The sequence below is a fragment of the Cupressus sempervirens genome, chromosome 6 (assembly GCF_028749045.1).
Source record: "Cupressus sempervirens isolate cs-2001-9-10 chromosome 6, ASM2874904v1, whole genome shotgun sequence".
Taxonomy (NCBI): Eukaryota; Viridiplantae; Streptophyta; class Pinopsida; order Cupressales; family Cupressaceae; genus Cupressus; species Cupressus sempervirens.
In genome coordinates, this window is record NC_143123.1 from 703,702,947 (window position 1) to 703,717,143 (window position 14,197).

A 14,197-nucleotide genomic window follows, 5' to 3' on the forward strand; every position below is an offset into this window, starting at 1 on the left:
ACTTTTGGGACAACAAATAAGTTTGATAAAATGCATTATAAATATCATGGTTGATATTACTGTTGCGTGTACATAAATTTGAGGTTGCAAAAATTTGTAATCTCAATTTATATGCTCTATGATGTGCAAAAGAAAGACAATAAAAATTGTTTTAGTGTTCGTAGTAAAATATGTAAATGTTCTGAAGTATAATATGTAAATTCTTTTGGTAAATACAAATATAATTTATTTGTTTAAGTTTGTGATGTTAATTTTGTATTGGCTATTGGAGATGTGAGTAATGTGGAAGTAATTTGAAAATCCAATAAGAACAAACAAACTAAACAAGATTAATTATTATTATGTCTTGAGATTCATTATTATAATTATTTTTTCAGTTTGAAAGACTCAAACCCAAGACCTCCTAGATAAGAGGGTCACAATTTTCCATTACATTGTAAGCTCTTGCCTATCCATAGAATTTAATATTACATTTTATTAAAATGACCTAAAAAAATACAATCAAAACAGAATAATAACTTATTTAGTCTAAAATAAATATTTCTATGTAAAAGACTTCTTACTACAATAATTTACATATTTATAGACAATCACTTTTGTATACTTTATTTTATTATCTAACTATTCGTTTGTGCTTTCAAATATAGACAAGGGGCACATGCGCCAAAGTTCTTGCCCTCATGTTTTTATTGTTGATTAAAGTAGTATTGCATGAAGGGAAAATTAAATTAGTTAGAAATTTTAGCAAACACTTGTTGATGATAAACTTTTTTAGCTACTTAAATCAAAAATAATAATTGTTGATTACTTAAATCAAAGTACCAAAATATGTAGTAAGTTTGAGGGGTAGTATTAATGTTATAAAAAATTGAGCAAAATTGTAAAATAGTAGCTAGTAAAACTTAATCTAAATTTTTAAAAAATAACATTTTACAATTGTCAAAAATAAACATCAATGTAAAACTAACAAGAAATATATATATAATAAGAAATAGAAAATATTTAAATCTATATTTGAACTTTGTAAGATAGCTAGTAAAATACAGTGTAAACTTAAAGAAATAACATTTTACAAATTACAAAAATAAACATCAATGTAAAACTAATAATAAATATATTTAAAATAAGAAAGATAAAATATTTAACTCTATATTTGATTAAAATATCTAAATTATACAACTTAAAAAACATTTAACTCTATAAATTCATATGACTTCTTCTTCATAAACTATCTTAAATAATAAATGTATTTAAAATAAGAAATTTTAAACATTTAACTCTATATTTGATTAAAATATCTATTCTAACATTTGTATTTTTGTCGGAGAAAATTGAATTTTTTCATTGCCTTTTTTATCATGGGCCAATACAATTTTCAAAAATTGTATTTTTCAATTTAAAAAAAAAATGCAAATTAATATAACTTTTGCAAACATTAGTGTATATTCAAATTTTTAGATTTATGGAACTAATATGGAATCTAATGATTCCATTAGTTTCTTGCCAAAGGCAGGAACGTATAAAAAATATCAGCCTACCCCTTTCAAGTCAATCAAAATTTTTAAAATAAAAAAGTGGATCAAACTTTCCCAACTACACTAATATAAATTTGAAAATTCGACTAGCCATGTTACCTTGCATTCTTTATTCATTCGTTGGGCTCTATTTAAACAACATAAAGATCTAAATATACTTTATTAACGAGTGGCCATTATTTTTGTGATAATCTGGTGAGTAGTTAGGAAAAAAATAGTTTGGTTTCATGCACTGAATTTGATCAAATTAGGTTTGGTTGCAAGAATAATGAATATGGGAATAAGAATACGTATTCTGTAATTATTATTAAGAATTTAAAAAAAAAAAGTATTCCTATTCTTGTTTGATTTAGTCATGGGAATTCACGGATCCAAAAATTTATGTTTTCTAAAATAAATAAAATAGGAATAGGGATACTTATTCCAATTCCACATATTTAGGTGAAATTGCAAATGCTCATTTTTGGACTAAAACTAGAATATATATTTCTATTCAAAATTTTGATTTGGTGCACCCAAATAGAAAATCCAAAATTTTAAGAATTTACATATGCCTATTCCACTCATATTCTCGTATCTTAGTATAATGTACCTATTGCTCACATACATTTTTCTCCCATTGCTAAGCATCAAGTCATAAGAAAAAGAAAATAGATCATCTGAAATGTTTCATTGTAGCTCTTGCATTATTATCATCTAGCGCAGCTGCAATTTTAATTGTTGATGGTGTAGACACCCCCTCTTTGGGAGCTTCTCTGAGAGGAAATCAGAGCATAACTTTAAAGAATGGCACTTTCGAATTGGGCTTCTTTAATGTCAATGGAACCAAAAACTGGTATGTTGGCATATGGTATGCTAAGATCTGCAACAAGATCATCATTTTGGTTGCTAAGAGAGAAACTCCCATCAAAAACATGCCCAACCTTTTCTCTCTATCTAAATCTGGTTATCTCATTGTTTCTGATTTGCGAGGAACAACTATTTGGTTGAGTAATGATAATCAACAAGCTAAGGCATCCATGGCTACCATGCTTGACATTGGCAATTTTGGTTTTTTAGATCCCCAAAACACTTTTGAGATCGTGTGGGAGAGTTTCTCATATCCAATAGATCATTTCATGCCCACCATAATTTAAGTGAACTCATGAAAGAGCTCAACCGATTCGACACCTGGGCCTTTCTTTCTCCAGATTAATCCATCCCCAGGAAAGGAGGAGTTTTTGCTGCAGTACAAAAATGGTGTTTCATATTACACCTCGAGGGACCAGATTGGCAAATACTACTCCACCATGCCACAGGCAGTATCTGATTAGTCCTTTGAGCAAGAACTGGTAGAGTTTTCTCCTATAAGACTCTACTACCCATATGATCTCACACCGAGAGTTAAAGTTATGACTATGGCGAGGAATGTTCTCAACACCAGGGGTGAGCCAACCATCTAATTTTTAATTAATAATACCTGGAGCCTGGTTTATTATTCTCCCATGTCAGATTGCGCCATTTATGGTCTGTGCGGAGCTTATGGAGTTTGTTCCAAGCAACAGAACATCCAGTCCTGCAGATGTATGGATGGTTTCAAGCCAATAAATTCTACAATCTAGAATTCTTAGGAGTGGTGGTCAAGCGATTGTGTTCGACGTAGTCCGTTAAATTGATCCTCCACCGCAGAGGGTTTTCTCCAAGTCGTTGTTAAGTCATTGTCCGATGCAGAACCTGTTGAATATGCCCAAGAGTCGTTGAGTCTACAAGGATGCAAAAATGCTTGTCTCAACAATTGCTCCTGCACAATCTTTTCTTTCACTGCTTTTGATTGTAAATTATGGTTTGGCGATCTGTTAGGTATGCAGGCTAATTCTTATTCTTCTGATGTCAAACAGTTGTCAGTCCACGCAGGAAGAAGAAGCAGCAGAGGTAGAGTAGTTGCACTCTACCTTGCAATTCCTCTGGGTGTTGCTTTTTTTAGTAGACTTTTAATTTGTGCATGGTTTATTCATAACAGGCGTAGGAGATTGCTCCAGGATTACGACACATCAAAGTCCCTCACATCATTCAGCTACAAAGAGCTCAAAATTGCAAGCAACAATTTTAGCCATATGTTGGAAAAGGAAGCATTTGGCTCTTTCTTCAAAGTGACTCTGCTGGACAATGCACTTGTAGCCGTGAAGAAATTGGAGGGTTCTATATAGGTAGAAAAAAAGTTGCATGTGGAGATAAATAGCACCATTGAAAACATCCATCATGTGAATTTGGTGAGGCTCCAGGGATTCTGCGTGGAGGGGTGTCATAGAATGCTTATTTACGAGTACATGCAAAATGGGTCTCTCAACACTTACACCCATGTTGTTTTAGACAAAGAGAGGCCAATGGATGAATCAAGAATGTAGAGCAAAGTGACAAATCAGATTTTCAAGTTAGTATAGTTGGAAACATCTTGACCCACAATATAGATTGCCTCGAGAGGGGTGAGCTGATATTGTTTTTTATTTGAAAGTGCAAAGGAAGAGTTGGATAATAAAAAGAAGCATATAAAAGTGGTTTTCTATAAATATGTATTATTGTAGTAAGAAGTATCAAGTTTATAAAAACTATTATACTAATAAAATATGTTTGAATTCAATAGATTCATTTATTATAATTAATGTTATAGAAGGATTCTTTTATTAGTACATCTTTTTTTCAATCATAGAGTTATTTCTCATTGTTATTATGAGTGTTTATTATATATTTAACACAATTAGTTCAAATATCCATTATATAATAATGGGTTAGAAAGTTAAAATAATACATAATTCTTGGTGAGTTTTCCCTAATAAAGACAAGCTTATACTACATTAAATTTGAGAATGTGAAAATAAGGGAATAGCTTAAACATTACACACTAAAGGTTGATTCCTAGGCTAAAAGCGTTAAATAGTCAATGTTGACTTATTTTTTCAAACTTAATTTTTCTCTTAGTGAGTGTTGTTTAAGGGTGGCTGAAAATAAGAAATGTAAATAGATTATTGATGCATATAATGAAGACAAAAATCTAATTTTTTTTTTTTAAAATAATGCTTATATGTGAATGCAAAGAATACAAAATACAAGTACCTATTGACGGAATACTTTAAATGTCTAACTATTAAACTTTATATACATTTAAAGTAATAAAGTATTAAAATGGTAATTATTTTCAAATTTATTTTAATACTTGTTCTATATTAGAAATTCAAATTGAACCCATATTATCATACAAATAGGAGAAAAATCACTACATGGGGTATGTCAACTGTGATTCTTTGATCGATCATAGAGCAATATTCTCACCTAAATCTTAATATGTTGTTTCCTTGTTACATAAAAAAATCAATCATAGTACAACTTTATTCCTTCTTCATGAGTGACATTAGATAGATATGAGCATGAGATAAATATGAGCATGTTGTACATGACACCATTAATAGTTACGATAATTCTAACAAAAACTTCAGATTGCAAAATGAATCAACTAAAAAATAGTAAATAAATTTATTATTTGTGTTTTATATGAAGGCATTGTATTTGCACTGAATAGAAATTTTATAATTGTTAACCTAACAAGAATATGTTATAGTATGAAGATATCTTTTCTATAAAGTTGAAATTATTTTTATTTATTTTTTAAAATGGAAGAAAACAAGCAACAATTATATTGTGTTATAACTAAAATAGTTATAAAACCAAGAAAAAATTATAAAACTTTAGAATGAAAAAGAAAATTCTATGAAAAATGCTTTATCAGGTAATTTATAACAATCGATCATAGTTTAGAAAATAAAAATGTAAATTTTATTTTGTTAAAAAACATGCATGTATACATACATAAACTTAAATTTTTAATTTCTTTTTTAAATATTTAACATGATTTGTTTACAAACTCAAATAATAATCTTTGGTTAAACTTAGTTCAATGTATATAATTCTTAGGACAAGAACTAATATTGTTAAGCTTGACTATGTTGGGTTGCCTTAGCTATAATGAATTGTTTTATGATTTCTTCAACATTAAATTTCTAACATTTTTCTCATTTTAAAATATTTTAAATTACTCAATATTAATAGTATACTTAAAGTAACTTTTCATTAAAAAAAAAAGTCTTAAAGTAACTTTTCATTTAAAAAAAAAGTTTCATAGTAATGAATATATGAGAATTAAAGTTTGAATATTTTTTTGGTAACTAAAAAACTTTCAATTATTAACTATTATACAATAAGTTGTAAAGAAAATGATTAAATATTTTTCTAAATTTAGATATAAGATTATTTCAAAATTTTAATTTTTATTAAAAAATTATATCTATAATTATAAATTTTGAAAAAAAAAATATGTAACTTAATTTTTTCTATAAATTTGAATAAGATCAAAATATTCATTAGAATTACAATTGAATAAAATAATATTTATATTAAAGAGTTTCTTGTAAAATATCTGTCATTACAATAATCCACTTTAATAATCACATTAAAAAATAAAGACTGTTAACTAATAAAAATCAATTTTATTATTCTCTTTATGAAAAAATGGTGGAATGCACCATTTTATTTTTGACTTGTTAAATTTGATTTCTAATTGAGTTTTTTTAGTATAAAAGTTTAACTTGAATTCTATATTTACTTTTATATTTATTTTAATTAAGATATACTTATTTTATTTAATTTACTTTCAATTAACTTATCATTTCTATCTTTTAAAATTTAGTTGATCTTTATTAATATTAATATTGTGAAGATTTTGAATTGAATGCTTTACAAAAAAATGTTACAACATTCATAAAATCAAATTGCCTAACATTTCAAGTCTCATGTTTACTTAATCCACTACAACAAACTAGGTTGTCAACACAACAAAAAAAGGTATATGATATTATTCTAGCATATCTACATTCTTACAGTCAACAAAATACAACTGAAGATTTTTTTCAAGAAACAATAAACACATCAAAGTCACACCTTATGAAACACCTAATGTATCCAATGGTCAACTCAACACCTTATGGACAATCACCAATGCTACTTCTCACACCTATAGGCATAGCGACATTCAACATTCAAGTATTCAACATTAAATTTTATAATTGTTAACCTAACAAGAATATGTTATAGTATGAAGATATTTTTTCTATAAAGTTAAAATTATTTTAAATTTACAAAAAAAATGGAAGAAAATGAGCAAAAAATTATATTGTGTTATAACTAATATAGTTACAAAACCAAGAAAAAATTCAAAAACTTTAGAATGAAAAAGAAAATTCTTGGAAAAGTGCTTTATTGGGTAATTTATAACAACTGATCATAGTTTAGAAAATAAAAATGTAAATTTTATTTTGTTAAAAAACATGCATGTATACATTCATAAACTTAAATTTTTTAAATTTATTTTTAATTTTTAACATGATTCATTTGGAAACTCAAATAATAATCTTTGGTTAAACTTAGTTCATTGTATATAATTCTTAGGACAAGAACTAATATTGTTAAGCTTTATTATGTTGGGTTGCCTTAGCAATAATGAATTGTTTTGTGATTTCTTCAACATTAAATTTGTAATATTTTTATGATTTTAAAATATTTTAAATTACTCAATATTAATACTATACTTAAAGTAACTTTTCAATTTTTAAAAAAGTTTCATAGTAATGAATAGATGAGAATTGTAATTTGAATATTTTTGTGATACCTAAAAAATTCTAATTATTAATTTATATACAATAAGTTGTAAAGAAAATGATTAAATATTTTTTTAGGTTTAGATATAAGATTATTTCAAAATTTAAATTTTTATTGAGAAATTAGATATATAATTATAAATTTTGAAAAACAAATATGTAAATTAATTTTTTCTATAAATCTAAATAAGATTCAAATATTCATTAGTATTAAATTGAATAAAATAATATTTCTATTTAAGAGTTTCTTGTAAAATATTTTTCATTACAATAATCCACTTTAATAAGCACATTAAAAAATAAAGCTCGTTAATTAATAAAAATCAATTTTATTATTCTCTTTATGACAAAATGGTGGAATGTACCGTTTTATTTTTGACTTGTCAAATTTGATTTCTAATTGAGTTTTTTTAGTATAAAAGTTTAACTTGAATTCTATATTTACTTTTATATTTATTTTGATTAAGATTTAATTATTTAATTATTTAATTTAATTTCCTTTCGAGTAACTTATCATTTCTATCTTTTAAAATTCAATTGACCTTTATTAATATTAATATTGCAAAGATTTTGAAAAGAATTCTTTACAAAAAAGTTTACAACATTCATACAATCAAATTGCCTAACATTTCAAGTCTCATGTTTACTTAATCCACTACAACAAACTAGGTTGTCAACACAACAAAAGAAGGCATATGATATTATTCTATCATATATACATTCTTACAGTCAACAGTTACCACTGAAGATTTTTTTCAAGAAACAATAGGCACATCAAAGTCACACCTTATGAAACACCTAATGTACCTAATGGTCAACTCAACACCTCATGGACAATCATCAATGCTACTTCTCACACCTATAGGCATAGCGACATTCAACATTCAATTATCAACAAGTCATTATGCCCTCTGAATGCCCATCAAATAAATGACACCCTTGCAAGGATGAATACTTGCAACTTTCCAAGAAAGCATGCACTTCATTCGTTGTGTTCTAATAGATGGAATATTTTTAATTGAACCTAAGTTACTATAAAAAATTGATATGAGACCACGACAAGTATTTCTTCCTTATAACCACATCCCCTTTGGATCAATTGTTCTATTTGGTGTAGTTTACGATAACTACCACCAGTCAAAGACATCCCAATGTATGTTTCAAGTTTCTATGGTGGGACACAATTGAAAAGCTTCACAACTATTGTTACATTAGAAAAAACATTCCTTCAAAGTGGCAACTGTTCTATCCAGATGCAGTATGGTCTCTCTTATCAAATTTATGAAATGCAACACCAACAATTGCAAAATGTCCTGATCAAATTCTACACCAGGTATAGAAAAGAAAACTATCTTTTTTTTCATACATACATATTTTCTCCACAAATGAAATGGTATTACCCCATAGCAAAGCCATGTTGCAATATTTCTAGCAAAGCCAATTGCCTTATCAAATGTAGAGAAACTTAGATTACCATGCTCAAATGCAGACAAAGAACAACTTCAATCAAAGTTCCTCTTATGCATTGGAAAAGAGGTCATTCTCTTTGCACATTTATGATTGGAAACTAGACTTGTCAATGGTGCACTTGGACAAGTCAAGATTGTGTACAATGACATTGATAAACCACCTCACTCCCTTTATTTGTCATTTTTGATTTTAAAAGTTATATTGGACAACCATGGGATGAGAGCAATCAAATTTTTTTTCTAGTGCTACCAATAAATCATGGCATCCACCATCACATACCTTAAAAATTGGCATGGTCCCTAATAATACATAGAACACAAGGGCTCACATTTTAGAGATCAATAATCAACATTGGGAACACTAACTCACAAGGGCTAACATTCACAAAAATATCAAGAGATTGTGAAGATGCAGATCTCCAAACACGAAAAACATTTAGATTTGAAAGATATGTATGAATGCAACAAAACCCATTTGTCGCTTGCTGACAAAAAAAGGGTACTCGTTTCATAACATTATCAAATATTGTTCCTCCAACAATAACAAATAAACCACAAACTCTACATTTGTGTTTCAAATTTAAATTTGTTATTAAAGTTCTTTACATATTCAAATTTGATGATAGCAATAAATGTATTGATTGTGCAATTCAATTCTATGTAGGATTTGAGGCTTTTGCATACTGAAAAAATGACTCAAAAATTTATTGTTGATTTGAAACTATACTACATCAAATAAGGAATACAATTACATAGCCGTTCAAATAGAATCATGATGAATACAAAAGATGTATCACCAGTAGAGTTCTATTTTATGCATTGTATTTAAAGTTCCAAATATGCAAAGATGGATCCTTTGTACAATTATGAATAATAATAGAATTGATGTAGTAAAAATAATTATGGTATACCTATTGTATACTAAGATGTCATTGTTAGAAAAAAGAATGGTGAAAGTAGAAAAGTCCAAAACTACTTTATAATCAAGTGGATATTATTTAAGGCAGAATGACATTTTTGGACTTTGAGTCTAAAATCTACTTAAAGTGGGCAGGTCAGATAAAGAATGATAATAGAATCAAAGATAAAGGTAAAGAAATAATAGAATGATAAAGATGGATCTTTTGTACAATTATAGAATAATAATAGAATTGATTTAGTAAAAATAATTATGGCATACTTATTGTACACTAAGATGTCATTGTTAGAAAAAAAAAAATGGTGAAAGTAGAAAAGTCCAAAACTACTCTATAATCGAGTGGGTATTATTTAAGGCAGCGTGACATTTTTGGACAGTGAGTCTGAAATCTACTTAAAGTAGGTTGGTTTGGTCGACTGAATCAGATGCTTCCCCAGATAGGGCACGGTAACTACTGGCAAAATGAATGATAGAGATGGTAACAGTCATTTTATAACTCATGCGGGTAGAGGTTGAAAGCACATCGACCATTTGATGCAGGATTATGTGATAGATTTGAAACAAGAGAAATAGCCTCCGATTTGTTTGATTGAATGCCAATTGGGGATACCACAGTCAATACATAGCTGAGATGGGTTAATGATGATTCAAGAAAAATATAGCCCGCCAATCTACGTGTTTAATATGGAACCATACACTATGATTGAGGTACTGCCAACTACGATGGATGGAAGCGTAAAGAAGGTCCATAAATAATTTAGCTCATTTTATGCGTCAGCTATCCAGAGCAGTAGGTGTCAACATAAATTAATTATCTTAGATATGGTCGGTACAGACCAGCCGCCTAGTACTGACCATTCATTTTCCATGTGCAGCCAACGATTCAGCCGTCCATTTCAACTGTCCACCACCATTAATATTTTAGCTGACTTCTACTATACATTTATGATGTATTTGTAGAGCCCATTTGTCGTTACACCAAAAGCCATGACTTTCAGTGAACATGGAACACCACATAATTAACCACCTGTGGGCAGGGGAGCGGCGTCGCATCACCCAACAATCTCCCCCTCGACCGCATACCAGGGGCTTACGCGGGTCGGGAAGGCACCGGAGAGATTTGAACCCATGACCAGGCCAAAACCAGGCTCTGATACCAATTGTGGGGCCCATTTGCCGTTGCACCAAAAGCCATGACTTTTAGTGAACATGGAACACCACATAATTAACCACCTGTGGGCAGGGGAGCGGCGTCGCATCACCCAACAATCTCCCCCTCGACGCGCATACCAGATGCTTATGCGGGTCGGGAAGGCACCGGGGAGATTTGAATCCAAGACCAAGCCAAAACCAGGCTCTGATACCAATTGTGGAGCCCATTTGCCGTTACACCAAAAGCCATGACTTTTAGTGAACATGGAACACTACATAATTAACCACCTGTGAGCAGGGGAGCGACGTCGCATCACCCAACAGTATTTGCTTATAAATAGAATGGATTGGCCAGCAGAGCCCATTTTATGGGTTTCTCCTTTGGTTTCTTTCCTCTGGTTTCTTCTTCTTCTGTGTTCTGTTTTTAATATATTTTCAGTAGGCTTGCATTATCCATTGCTGAGCATCTGTTAAAACAAGAAAGAAATCATAGGCGAAACAAAATGGATCACGTAATATTCAACTGTCTGAAACTTTTCATCTTAGCTCTTGCCTTGCTTATTATCCAGCGCAGTTGCAATTTGTTTGTTGATGGTGTAGATAAGCTCTCTCTGGGGGATTCTCTGAGGGAAAAGGAGACCATCATTTCTAAAAATGGTACTTTTGAATTGGGGTTTTTCAGTCCCAATGGAACAAAAAACTGGTATATTGGCATCTGGTATGCCCAAATCTCTGAGAGGACCATCATTTGGGTGGCTAACAGAGAAACTCCAATCAAAAACATGCCCGGCGTTTTGATGCTCTCTGCATCTGGTTATCTCACGATCTCTAATTTACAAGGAGAAGTCATTTGGTCGACTAATGACACTCAGCAAACAGAGGCCGCATCGATGGCTTCCATACTTGACACTGGTAATTTTGTTCTTCTAGGAGCCCATGAAAACAGTTCTGAGACTGCGTGGGAGAGTTTCTCATATCCCACAGATCATTACATGCCTACCATGAAGTTTTGGAAAGGCATGCGAGCAATCTCTTGGAAGAGTTCAGTGGATCCAGCGCCAGGGCCCTTCTTTTACCAAATAAATCCATCTTCGGGTAAGACAGATTTTACGCTGCAGTATAAAAATGGTGTTTCATATTACAGCACGGGAGAGTGGACACGTAGCAAGTTTAGCACTTTGCCAGATTCTAGAGCAATTCCATTTTACAAAGATGAATTCATGGTGTTTTCTCCCACAAGAATGTATCACACTTTCTGGTTTATACCCAAAGCTGGTCCGGTGCTGGTGAGGGAAGTTGTCAAACCCAACGGCGAGCTAGTAGTCTACTACTGGTTTAACAACTGCTGGAACTTGATTTATTCTCGACCCCAAACATGCGGAGTGTATGGCATATGTGGAGCTTATGGAGTTTGCTTCGCCCAAGAAAACGTTCAGTCATGCAGCTGTATGGATGGCTTCCACCCAACCAACCCGACCGCCTGGAGTTCTCACGAGTGGTGGTCAAGCGGTTGTCTTCAAGATACTCCGTTGAATTGTTCCTCCACTGATGGTTTCCTCCAAGTCATCGACAAGTCCATATCTGATAAAGATGCTTTTCAATATATTCAACAGTCGACGACTCTTCAAACATGCAAAATCGCTTGTCTCAACAATTGTTCCTGCACAGCCTTTTCTTTCACTGATTCAAATCCTGCTGTTTGTAAGTTGTGGTTTGGCGATCTGTTAAGCATTCATTCTAATTCTTCTCAAGACCAGCCATTCTTCATTCGCTTGGCTGCTTCTGATGTGTCACAGCTGTCACCGAAGAAAGGAGGAAAAAGAAGTATATTGCTAGTGCGCCTTTCCATTTCAATTCCTCTGGGCATTGCTGTTTTGGGTACTCTCTTTATCTGTGCATGGGTTTTTCAGCTTCAGAAAGAAGAGGGCGATGACACACCGACATTGTTCAGAACATTCACTTACAGAGAGCTTAAAATTGCTACCAACAAATTCAGCCATACGTTGGGAAAGGGAACATTTGGCTCTGTTTTTAAAGGAACTTTGTCAGACAATACACTTGTAGCAGTGAAAAAATTACAGGATTGCGCACAAGCGGAAAAGCAATTTCGTGCAGAAATAAGCACCATTGGAAAAATCCATCATGTGAATTTGGTGAGGCTCAGGGGATTCTGCGTGGAGGGCTCCAAGAGATTGCTTGTTTATGAGTACATGCAAAACGGATCTCTCAACTCTTTCTTGTCCAGAAAATCTATAGAAGAAGAAAACGAGGTCTTGGACTGGAAAACCAGATTTGGAATCGCTTTGGGCACTGCAAGAGGATTGCTTTATCTCCATGAAGAATGCAGAGATCGCATCGTCCATTGTGATATCAAGCCTGAAAATATTCTTCTGGATCCTGATTTCTCCCCTAAAGTGGGGGATTTTGGACTGGCAAAGCTTGTTGGCAGAGATTTCAGCAAAGTGCTGACTACAATAAGAGGAACGATAGGCTATTTGGCTCCTGAGTGGCTTTCGGGTTTGTCGATAACAGTGAAGGTGGACGTATACAGCTTTGGCATGACCCTGCTCGAAATAATCTCCGGCCGAAGAAATAATGAAATGACAATGCAGGTATCTCAACGCCACTTTCCGTCTTGGGCAGCAACTCAAATTGTCAAGGGAAACACCATGAGTATTGTGGATGAGAGGATTGCAGACAAGGCAGATGTTGAACAGGCGAGGAGAGCAATTGTGGCGTGCATTTTGTGCATTCAAGAGGACGAGAATGGGAGGCCAAGCATGGCACAAGTTGTTCAGATATTGGAAGGCAAATTCGAAGGAAATGTAGAGCAATATGAGAGGTGTTTACAAGCACTCATCGATGATCATTGTGATTATTAGACATTGTATCCATCCATGCATCTTGCTTGTTTCTCCTATGTGATTTTCTTCCTTTCTTTCTTTGTGAGAAATTACACTATATCGTATGGTACATGGGTATCTAATATGGTCTAATAGCTGGGACCTGGGTATCTAATATGGTCTAATAGCTGGGACCTATATTGCATAATAATATTCTCCTTAACTTACACTTAAGAGATCAATGGAATAAATATAGTTTGCTCCCATTCTAAGTTTAACTTAAGCATTATAATAAGAATTAGGCAAACTTTAGTACTATTTTATTTGCTTGCATTTAGCCTTTTGTGTGATTAATTTCCAAGTAGTTGTACCTACCCTCGAGCTTCATTACCCTCCATCTCTCACTCTTATCTATAAAATAAATCTATTGCACAATTATAATTATGTCAAATGCATTCTATATTTGGTAAAATATTATTTTTCGTCATGCAAGTCACTTTTACCAGTTGCAGTTTTAGCAGTAGAGTTGATAGTTATTTTCAATATTTCTAGTTTAGATTGTGTTTATTTTTTTTATCAATATTTTTTTATCAAA

At 31.6% G+C, this 14,197-nt stretch overlaps 1 pseudogene; it reads left to right on the top strand.

Moving 5' to 3' along the window:
* The first annotated feature begins 11,413 nt into the window (after positions 1-11,413).
* LOC149554223 (G-type lectin S-receptor-like serine/threonine-protein kinase At2g19130 pseudogene) lies at positions 11,414-13,868 on the top strand (annotated as a pseudogene).
* The last annotated feature ends 329 nt before the right edge of the window (positions 13,869-14,197 follow it).